Source organism: Puma concolor, chromosome E1 (genome assembly GCF_028749965.1).
Source record: "Puma concolor isolate L17-30 chromosome E1, mPumCon1.1.hap2, whole genome shotgun sequence".
Lineage (NCBI taxonomy): Eukaryota > Metazoa > Chordata > Mammalia > Carnivora > Felidae > Puma > Puma concolor.
The window spans coordinates 5,020,699-5,032,631 of NC_141680.1; the positions used below are offsets into that span (position 1 = coordinate 5,020,699).

At 42.0% G+C, this 11,933-nt stretch overlaps 1 long non-coding RNA gene across 2 annotated transcripts in view; it reads left to right on the forward strand.

Moving 5' to 3' along the window:
* The window catches only part of LOC147574036 (uncharacterized), an 80,009-nt gene extending 78,828 nt beyond the window's left edge, over window positions 1-1,181 (forward strand). For both annotated transcript variants that reach the window (XR_015243845.1, XR_015243846.1), the window contains exon 3: window positions 266-1,181. This is a non-coding gene — a long non-coding RNA (uncharacterized LOC147574036). The remainder of the gene's footprint in view (window positions 1-265) is intronic.
* Window positions 1,182-11,933: the final 10,752 nt, after the last annotated feature.

An 11,933-nucleotide genomic window follows, 5' to 3' on the forward strand; every position in this document is an offset into this window, starting at 1 on the left:
CACCTCAGGTGAGCTTTTCAGAAGGGATCTTGGTATTTTGTCATCAGCATTAAACATCCTCGCGATTGAGATGTTAGATGTGGAATTTGCCACATATTCTAGCTCTAAAATCAGTCTCATTCACACCTATGAAAACCTCTTGATGATCCAGTGAAATTTCAGCATATTTCCAGGGGACAAATATTAAATATTTAACAGTTTTTTTCTTCGAAGGAAAAATGTTATCCTGTTAATGTTATTTTTTGTTTTTGTGTTTTTACACAAGGCCATTTTGGATTAACAGCACACTACCACATAGAGATTACTGTAATGCAGTGTATTCACCGAACACAGAAAGGAAGTCACCCTTGCCATCTCATGTCTGAGATCAGTGGTTACCCGACCTGTGGGGTCACAAGCCCCCAAGGATCCTCAGGGTTGTTGCAGGGGACTCTTGAATCCATCTGCACAGCGATAATTGCCTCAAGTTTGAGCAAGCAACATCATCAAACAAACAGTGTTTTCTGTTAGAAAGTCTAAGTAACGATAGCTTCCCATAAACTAATTAAAAATGTATTAAATGTGTAGCTGTTTTTCATCATTATGTATCTTTCTAAGGTAATACTAAAAGTACAGGTCCCAACATGTGGAGTTGGTCGGAGGGAGGTCCATTGAATGTTTTGATTCTGTGGAGGAGAACTTGGAAACGACTGGTTTAGGTTATAGATGGCAAGAGCTGGGAAGTACCTCAGCAGTCACCTAGAATGTGGCGTCCTCATTTTACTGATAAGGAAAGGAAGACCCAGAAAGGTGAAGGGGTCATGCAGCACCACAGAGGTGTGACGGTGGGGCTGGGGCACGAGCCCTGTTCCCCTACATCCAGGGCCAGTGCTAATTCCACCGCGGTACACTGTATTTAAAGACACGTAAAACCAACTGGCTTCCCTCGGGCAGCCAGAGCCCGTGAAAAGCCTGGATTGGCACCTGGAAATTTTGACTCCGCGACCAACGCGTTGTTGATTTTACCAAATGGTCTCTACAATACAGCTTTCCTGGTTAAGTTGGACGAGCAGTCCACATTAGAATATTACACGTGATTGTTGGCATTCTTTCTGAAGTGCTAACAGCACATGAAGGAGACTAGTCATTAAATTTCGTGTGGGTAAGTGGTCTGAAAAGTCAATATTTTACGCGAAGCCATTTTTAAAGAACAGCTGCTCCTTGTATTACCTTATTCCCATCACTAAACCAGGAAATAAAATGGTAGCTCTTTAGGACTTAGCAGTAGAGATCCCTTTGTTGTTTAGAGTGCAGTAATAAATCACTCTTACCTCGTGTGTTACCAGATGAAGACGGTGGCAGGCTCAAAGCAGACAACTACTGTTGAAAGAAAAAAAAACTAAGAGAATGTAGATTCTTCTTTTTTCCACTTAATCACAAAATACAAGTAACTATATTGTGTACCGTGTCATTCTTAGGAATGGTGGAAAGAAAAATTAAAATTTGGAAAGAGTAGCCATCTCCCTTAAGTGAATGGTCCTCACCACCAGGACTGTAGAACCAGCCAGATGCCCTCCACGTATACATACCTTGAGGAATTTTGAAGAAGGACAGGGCCAAGGCATGTGGGCTCCACTTTTATAGAGACTGTTCTGCAAGCACAAGCTGCCACCTCAGCTGTCCGAACTGGAACCTACTTGGCAAAACCGTTTTTGGCAAATCTCTTTGCACAATATTCACTGACTGTGGCTGTGAATGGATATAATTAGAAATATTTCTTGTCACCTATAAATAATTTGACAGAGGATAACCTAGAGTTCTTTATAGGCATTTGATAGGGGACAGGGATTCAGGGCTTCTAAGGCTGTTTCTCCAGCTTTGCTGTTACATCATTCACCATGGAGTTCAAAGCCAGGCCCCCACTTACTCTCCTGCCTCTAAAGTTGGTCCGACAGAACGAGCTGGACGTGAGGAACTTAGGACTAATTGGTTTTTAGCGCTTAAAGCCATTAAGGAGCTGGGATGAATTTTAGATCTGACACTGTCTTTGGAAGCAGTGAGTGATGGATATTAAGGCAGAAAATTCCTAGCCTGGGTCCCGATTTTAGAAACACTGGCGATAGATGCTTTTAAAGTCTGAAAAGCTAAACGTGATGGAGAAAACGAATTGTCAGGTTAGGCAGTGGCGGTAGACCAGTGCAGGCATCGTAAGGGATTTAGAACAGATATAAACACTTCTGTTCCTTTTCTGAAGAACTTGCCATGGCTACGTCCAGCTCATTTGTTTTCACTGAGGGGACACCAGGATGCCGTGTGATGTTCACGCGTGTTTCCCCTGCATAATGGAAGGAGACACAGACATGCGTCCCTAGTTCACGGGCAAATCCTCATGACTAGCTGTAGCCCTAATGAGGTGGGTACTACATACTTTGATTTAAGGTGGGAGGAAAGACGTGGTATCCACAAAACTCTTGTGGATTGAGAAGATGATGAGTGGGAGTATGCCATATGCCCATGATACTTGCAAATTGGGTTTTGGTGGTTTTGCCACATACACAGCTGTTGCCGAATATGACGGGAAATCTATCTACTCTAAGTGTGTCCCTGAGATCCGATGTGATATTTTTTACTATCATCTGCTAGCTTAAATTACTGATTAATGTGATCACTATTTTTATGCATCCTATTGAGCTAGAATTTTCTCTTTAACACATTAACAGACTGAATCTTTTATACTTTTTTTTATTTCTTTTGATACAATCCTGTGGAAGGCAGACATTTTTATTTTCTAAAAAATCTCTGTGGAAATGACTCTCAGAAGTTCAGCAATGTACACAAAATGTTGGGGGTCTAAGAAAGAGGAAATGTCTTCTGATTTTTTTCTATGTTAAGATTTTCACAACTCATTTATTTTTACTTCTTTTGGAACTTGGTACCTAAATTCTAGACATAATAACTATATTATCAAGCACACCCACCACTTTTAGAACTAAAAGATAGGAGAAGACACTGTGGATGGGACCAAGACACAGGCTGAGTTATGCAACTATAGCTAGTGAGGACTGTACCTAAAACACAGAGCTTTGACAAACTGCAGAGACCGACTGATCATCCAGATCTTGAAAGCTCTGAAACGGGGTAGGGGTCTTGTGGAGACTGGCATAGACCACCAGGAATGGGTCAGAGAAACTTGCAGAGCTTGGACAAGGACAGAAGAGTAGCAGCGCTGAATGAGGGAGAGGCCTTTCCCTTATACCTGCATCTCTAAGGACTGTGTGAACAGGAAATACAGGAAAACAGTGCTAAGCCTTCTTGTATCTGTGAGGTTCTTTGTGATTTGGATGCTGTGTTTAAGCAGTTTGGATAAAAGCTTTTCCCTTGCGTGTCCCCCCATTATCCTTGCAGATTTGGAAATGTTATAGGATTCTGTGATCTTGGACTCCTTCATCTACTAAAAGCATAAATTTAGTGAAAACCTGAGATTCCCTTTATTTTATAGAGTTGTATGAATTAAATTAGGCTATGTAAATAATCTATAGTATAAACTGCCTTTGTGAGTAATAAAGGCATTACAGATGATTATTATTGGAGGTTATATATAATCACTTAATTCTTAAATATACACACCCACAGACATACACCCACACACACATACCTACACATATGTAAGATGCTTAGAACAGTGTCACCAGGGGCTGCTGAAGCAGACATTTTGTAATTCCAAGTAAAGGTCACAATGACATGCTGACACTCCTGAATGTACCCAGGGAGTCCAGATGGTAGTAAAGGACCGCAGAGAGGTGGTGGCTAGGAAATGTCAGCGAACAAGGTTATTATTGTTGTTTTATGGTTTTATTAGATGAATTTTGTCCAAAAATTATAGTTGGCACCCAGTCCTAGCTTCTGTGGTATCCAGCATAGCAACACAGCCTCAACGAAACCCCTTGAGATTTGGCAAGTCACATTTGTTGTTTGTCTTTTTAAAAATTCGTCTGGGACTCCCAATGGGTCATCACTGTTGAAGAGAAGTTGCATATTCATTTTAAGTAGGTTGTTTATAGCACTGTGCAGAATTCTCATTCCAGGGTGTGGGTAGAGTCATTCACTCGCTTTTCTACTCTACACATACTTACTAAATGTCCACTATGTACTCATAAATTACCCAAACTGGCCAAGCTCATGCTTCAGTCAATGGGGGTGGACATACACAGACAAAGAAGTCAGTATGTAGTACGCCAGATGATACTACATGCTAAAAGGGACAATAAAACCGAGTAAGGGGGAAGGGAGAACTGTACCAAGGTGGGTGATCTTGGAAGGCTTTTCATGGAAGGTGACAGACATTTGAATAGAAGCTTGAGGGAAGTTAAGAAACAAGCAATGTGGGTATGTAGAAGAAGAATATTTCAGACAGAGGGAACAGAAAATGTAAAGGTCCTGAGGCTGGAGTACCCTAAAGTGTTGAAGGATCAGTGAAGAAGCCTGAAACAGAAGCACACTGTCAGGGGACAAGGGGGTAGCGTGGCGGCAGACGGAGTGGGAAGGGTCAGTTAACGTAGGAGCTTGTGAGACCATGTCAGGACTTGGTTTTTAATCTGAATGAGATGGAGAGCCAGAGGAGAAGTTTAGGAAGGGGGGCTGAAGATTTAAAAGAACCTCTGGTGCCTGTGTTGAATGTAGATTGCAGGGCAGCAAGGGGAGGCCAAGGAGAGGCAGCAGGCTACTCACTGCCACAGTGTAGATGGATCATAATGGTGGCTTGGGCCGTGTTCCTGTTAGTGTGGCTGACTTACCATACTGCCCCAGATGATGGCCTAAAACAAACATTTTATCATGCCTATGGATTTTGAGGGTCAGGAATTTAGAATCTGGAAGGGACACAGCAGCCTTTGTTTTATAGTACCTGTGTTCTCTGAGAACAAAACCTGGGGGTGATTCAACAGCTAGGGGCAAGTATTATGTCCCATAACAAAAGCCAGAGAACAAAAGGATTGTTGAGAAGGGTAGCTAATAAATACAGTGATGCCTGGGGGCAGACATGGGGTCCAGGGAAAGTTTGTTAAAAAAGGGGAGAGACTAAGCATATTTGTGCTGATGAGGAGGATTCTGTAGAGTTAAGACAAACTGATGACACAGGAGAAGAGGGAATTATTGTGAGCGGCAAGGCAAGGGGGACTGGAGTCCAGAGGCTCTGATGGGAACATGGACAAGGGTTAGGGTTAGGAAAGAAGACGGAGAGTGAGCGAGATGCAGGTTAGCTGATAGATTTGATGGTGGGAAGATGAGGGGGTTCCTAGTTGCTTGCTTCTGTTTCCTCAGTGAAGTATGAGGCAAGGTCACTGGCTGAGAGTGAGGGCAGTTGAAGGAGATGTAGTGGGTATACAGAGAGAAGGTGTGACGTGTTCTCTTTGAAGAGGGAGAGGCTCACCCAGGAGTACTGAGTTATAATCTTGTAGTTAAAGTGAGACCAGGTTAGCGGATCTGTTTTTCTCCAGCAAGTTCAGATGCTCGGATGTAGCCATAGAGAATCTGGGTTTAACCAAGGTGAGACTTTGTCAGGCAAGTGAAATCTAGAGAGAAGGCCAACGGAGTTAAGAATCTTTTCGAGTGAGTTATTATAATGTTGGGCCATGAAATTTAGGCCTGGTTAAAGAAGGAGGTGAAAGAACATATCAGAACAATGAAAAAGTGGTAGGGGTCAATGGAGATGACGGGATATCTGGAGTAGGTGAGCTGGAAGAAGAGGCAGTGTTAGAGATTGAATGGAATGAATCCCGCTTGGTGGTGATGTGTGATTATTTCATATGTGGTCGGATTTGATTTGCTAATATTTTGTTGGGGAATTTTGCATCGATGTTCATAAGAGACACTGAACTAGTTTTTCTTTCTTATAATATCTTTATCTGGTTTTGATAGTAAGGTCATTCTGGCCCCATAGAATGAGTTAGAAAATGCTCCCTCTGCTTTTTTCTTGAAGACATTGTGGAGAATTGATACTATTTTTCCTTAAATCTTAGGTAGAATTCACCAGTGAAATTATCTGAACCTGATGATTTCTGTTTTAGAAGCTTATTAATTATTGATTCAATTTCCTTAATAGATGTGCATCTATTCAGATTATTTATTTCTCCTTGTATGCTTTGGTAATTTGTGCAGAGACTGAATGGGATGCTTGAGGTTGAGATTTTTGTGAATGTACAGATCTTGATCATGACAAGGGCAGTGATGACTATATACTCACCTACCTCAAACTATTCCCCAGAGCTAATTTTCTACACATGCAAATATATAGTGTATTATATGCAAATATATCATATTTGTATATAAATGTATAGGGTGTATATATATATATATATTTATTTATTTGTTTATCTATACAAATGGGATTATATATACTGATGGTCTTCAACTTGGTTTTTTACTCATTATTATGTACAGAAATGCTTTCCATAGTGGTATTTATTCATTTAATTGGTATTTATTGGGCAGACATACAAGAGTTTAAAAAAAGAAGTCCGTGCTCTCTTGGAATTGACATTTTGATGGAAGGGGGTGGTGGATACAATGAATTCATTCAAAAAAAAGTTAAAGATGTATTTTTTATTCTATGTGACGTGCTATAAGAAGTGTAAGTTAGAGTAACAAGGTAGAGATTACTGTAGGCAGGGGGCCACACTGGTGTGGCAAGCAAGATAGACTTCTTTGAACCAAGACTTGAATCATGCGAAAGAATTACCTCTGAAGAGATCTGAATGAAGAGCATTCCAAGCAGGGACAATTGTGGGGAAGTGAGTGAAGGAAAAATAGGTCCGTATCTTCAGTGTCTACCAAGAGCCACGTGTATATTCTCAGTATTTGATTTGCATTGCCTCATTTGATCCTCATGCAAACTTCAAGAGTAGAAAATGCCATTATGCTGTCTACTGAAAAGGGACTGAGCTGCAGTCTGGTTCAATAAATTGCCCAGGATCACATAGCTAGTGTGTGTGGTGGAGCGGAGACTCGGCCCAGGCAGGGCCGCCCCCGAGACTGTCACCTGGTCACCAGCTCTACAGCCTCTAGTGTCCCTTCCAACTCTGAGATTCCACGTTTATTTAGTGATTTTACTGACACAATAAAAGCTATGCCAGAAGTAAACAGCTAACAGAATGATAAATGAGAGACCTCCCGTCAAATTACTGATTTACATTTTGTGAAAGCTGCGTTTTATGAGAACTGCATGCGGTGTTATGTTGTCCTGTTGTTGAACATGCCATAACCTTGCCCACCAGAAGCCAGCATATCCAAAACCAGGATGCCATAAGCAAAATACCCCATGATACACAAATCTATGCAAAGTACATGATGCTAAAGAGATAGAGAAATGTAGAGACTTGTGTTTTCTGTGCCACAGCATGTAGGGAGAGCCTTGAAGATGTTTTTCAGAAATTCTGTCTTGGGAGCACATCAATAATTTGTCCCTACACGACCTGTAAGTTTTGCTCGCTTATCACCCACCCCTTCTAGCCGTCTACACCTTTCCACTTCCTTGAATAGAGTGAATACAGGAGCACCTACTAGGTGTTAAAATTAACTCAGATGCACACAGATTCCTGGGGAAGCAAGTCTAGATGGGAAAAGAATGGGGAGACAGAATCATTCAGCTCTTTCTAATTATTCTCTTTCATTCTTTAGGGCCTCCCTGATTCCCAGGGCTTGGTATGTAGTTGTTTGGCTCACTCTTGGTCCCCGCCAGGTATTAGCTGACATTCCTACTCTTATGTGTAAGAAGTCATGTGCTGTCCCCACCATGCAGGCAACATTAATAATTAATATTTGACAATCTATTTTCCCATGTATTGGTGAACTATAATAAAAATAAATCAGTGGGACAAATCTAATTTTAACTTAAATCTTTTCAAATTCTCTGTCCTTCTTAGTTCCAGTTAGACAGCAAGACACGCGTCTAGGATCGTTTTTCTGTTCAAGTCTTACGTATGGTGCTAAGTTTCCTATTCCAGAAAACAAGTACCAATAAAGTGTTGCCGTCCGTGCTGATAGCTGGTATCTTCTACACAATTGGAAGTACTGGTAGGAGGAGAATATATTATATTCCCAAGTGGCAGGATATCAACAAGAGAGAATTGTAAAGAAGTAAGAGGCAGTTGTGTAGGGGAAATGAAGTAAATCTTTTAGTATTCCTGTGCTGGTTGTTTGTGGATGTTTTACATTTCTATAAATGTCACTGTGTAAACAGTTGCCCATTGGTTTTGAAGGTGTTGAAAGTAAGAGAAAAGTTTTAAGAAACTATTTTTTCCCTAAATATATATTGTAGTTGGGCAAAATTCAGAAGTAAAATGTGAATAAATACAACTCTTTTTCTTTAAATGAGTAAACCAGACTAATCAATCTAAATTCTGGAATTTCCTTGGGTAACAGGAGAGATCAGACAGATTGCAAGAATTGAAGAGGAGAGAGAGACAGGGTGCATTAACTGAACAGGAGCCATGAGGCAGGACAGAACATCTGAGCAGAATAGATAAGACAAGATGCAGTAATTGAAGGGGAGAGACAAGAAAGCATGCAATAAATGAGAGGGAAAGAGAGAGAGAGGACTGGATGCAATAACTGAATGGGAAGGACAAGGTAGGATACAGTGATGGAGGAGGAGAGATAAGAAAACATGCGATAAATGAGGGGAAGAGAAGACAGGATGCAATAAATGAGCAGGTGAGATAATACAGGGTGCAAAAACAAATGGGAGAGATCAGACAGGATGCAATAACTGGGCGGGAAAGATAAGGCAGAATGGAATAACTGGGCAGAAGAGATCATACAGGATGCAATAAATGAGCAGAGAGATAAGAAAGGATGAAATAACTGGACGAGAGAGTTAAGACAAAATACTGTGACTGTGAAGGAGACATGGCCAGGGTGCAGTAACTGAACATAAGAGATAAGACGGGGTAGAATATCTCGGTGGGAAAGAGAAGACAGGAAGGGGTAATTGAACAGGAGAAGGTATAGGTAATTGCTCTAGAGAGATTCTTGTTCCTTTTAGGGATGGTTGCTTGGAGCCAGTGCCCTTGAAGGATAAGTAGGGTGCACTTACAAAAGAGGAGGCGAGAGTATGATGGTCAGAGGCAGCAGCAGAAGTGAGGAGAATAGGACAGTGAGATGAAAGTACGGGAAAGGAACATTTCCATCCACCTGCAGGTCCTAGAACACTTATCAGGGGATGCTTTGACTCTTAAATAAGGCTTTAAAGGGAACCATGTCGAAGCTGAGACTTAAGGAATGGGTAAACATTTGCCAGATGGATAAGAAGGGGAGGGCATGCAGGCAGCAAATTCAAAGGTATGGGAATTTTCATTCATTCATACTTCCAAAATGTCATTATTGAGCAGACACTCTGGTCAAGGCACAATGTCAAGTGGAGGGATATACGGGTGAATAAGAAAGACCCCAAACCTATATATGCTTCATGTAACATCCATTTTAATGAGGGAGAATGACATTACTTATTTGCAGTTTAGTTAAGTGATAAGTAAAGAGAGCATACAACAGGGAAATCAGACCTATTCGGGAGGGTCTAGGTCTTTTTCTTAACATAGTGAAATTTAAGCTCAGATTTAGAGGATGAATAGGCCCTAGCTAGTCGAAGTATAGATGTAAGAAGTGAGAGGGTCCTTGGAGCCAGGGCAGGTGAGAAGGCTCAGAGTATGTCCCTAGAACTAAAAAGGAGATCAGTGAGGCTGAGACACACAAGAGGAAGGCAGAGTGTATCACAAGGTGGAGCTTACAGGGTAGGCGAGGGCCATCCTCAGGATTTTAATCTTTATGCTACGAGAAAAGAGGGGTGACTTTAAGCGGGACAGTGATGTGGCCAGTGTATTGTTTTTAGAAAGCTCTCACTGGCTGCAGTTTAGATTCTGTCAGAATGGTTTAGACTCAGGAAAGAAGAGTAGTTGTGTGGGAGACCAGGCAGTAGATGATGGCAGTTTGGATGGGGAACGTGGTGGAAAAGACAGAGTTGATGGTCTTGAAAGATATTTAAGGGCAGTGAAGAAAAAAACATGATGACCGATTGGAAATGGGTGAGTGAAGGACAGGTTGGTCGGTCTCAAGGCTGGTTCCTAAATAGTTAGATTGAGGAACTGAATGATCACCGTTGCCATGCGCTGTGATAAGCCTCTCTACAAGAGAGGCTAAAGGATCGGAGGCTATGGTCCTGAATTAATTTTGGCCATGTTGAGTTTAAAGTTTCTTGTATTAGCAGAGACATCAAGCCTGGAGTTCAGAGTACAGAACTAGAGTTGGGGTGTAAATTTGGAATCCATACGTTATGGATGGTAATAGAAACCAAGGGAGCAGGTGAGATCATCCAAGGAGAAACGTAAACTGAGAGGAGAAGGGGGCCTAGGATGGAAACTTGGTTCACATCACATTGAGTTCACAAAAACTTCTGATGGTTAGACAGAGGCAGATGAGATGATGAAGGAGAATGAGAGAGGCTGGAGAGCTGGAGCTATGAAGGACACCAAAGCAGGCCAGAGTTTTGGAAATGAAGGGAAGAATACATTTCCATAAAAAAGAATGGTCAGATGTGTGACATGCAATTGAGAGGTTGAGGTGATTAAAGATTGACAAGTGTCCATTCGATTTAGCAATGAAGATGTCACTGAGGATCATAGTGAGATCCATTTAGGTGGCGTGGAGGGAACAAACACCAGCCTGGAGTGAGTTGAGGAGGAGGTGAGGAAAGGCAGCAATGTGTATATGTAACAGTTTTGAGAGATTTTGTCAGAAAGTAGAGACATGAGAAAGGAACTAGAGTGAAGAATTGGGTCAAGTGACAGTTTTAAGATAGGATGCAGTAGAGTGGAAGATATTGAGAAGAAGGTGGAAGAAAAGGAGTGTCCACTGTATATTCTGAGAAGGGGGGAGGGGATGAGATTTAGAATAGGCAGATGAGGTGGCCCTGAATTTAAATTGGAGGAGCGACCTCCACATTCGAAGGATGAATATGGGTTGGCAGCAGAAATGGGAGGCCATTGGCATCTGAGAGCACCTAGTTTTTCTTTTAAGCAGGATGTGAGGTCATCTTCTGGGGCCAAAGGCAGGGAATGGAGATTTGAGGAGAGCAGAGATCTGAAATAGAACTAGAGGGACTGAGCAAGTTGACTGCATAACTCCAGCACCGAAGGCCCAGCAGGGTCCGTGATTGGGAATTTATACTGGTACCATCTCCTTGGAAATGTGGAGCATTGAACTGTTGCATTTCATTCAGGTTTGGTTTCTTTCTACTTGAGTGTGGCAGGGGATAGGAGATGGCAAGCAAGTTTGGGGTTTTGTGAAGAGAGTGGACAAAAGATAATGAATTTTTGCTTGCTTGGGAGAGCAAAAGGGGCTAATGAATATGGAAGAAATAAAAGGTCAGAGATTATTGGAGGTACAGTGTGGTTAAATAAGAACGTTAGATTAGGGATAGGGCAACATGCAAGCTGGAAGATCAGAAAGGTGGTGCTTGATTTGGTGAGTGTGATGTTGGGGCCTTTTCCAGAGTGGGACTGTGGACGAGGTGCAGGGGACGAGAAGGCAGTGGAGGATGGGAGTCACTGGACTAGAGACATCATCCATATGGATGAGGAAATCTCCCAGGAATGTGGGAAAAATTGGGTGATCAGAGAAGAAGGGCCAAAATCGTACTGAAGGAAGTCAGTCAAGGACCGCAGCAGGTGCGGGGGATAAGCAGAACAGCAGGAATCTCAAAGAAGGAAGAACTCTCTACAAGAGGATGAGCAGCACTGGGGATGGAGGCAGGATATTGCTTGTAGCTCAGGGCTCCTTAAGAACTTAAGTTCTCAGAGCCTGAGAGAGTAAAGGTCACCTCTTAGGAGAGCTTCCAGGGGAGCATTGCTATTAGGGAAGGGTAGATTTTAATTTATAGTACAGCTCAGGATGCAGCATTAGGA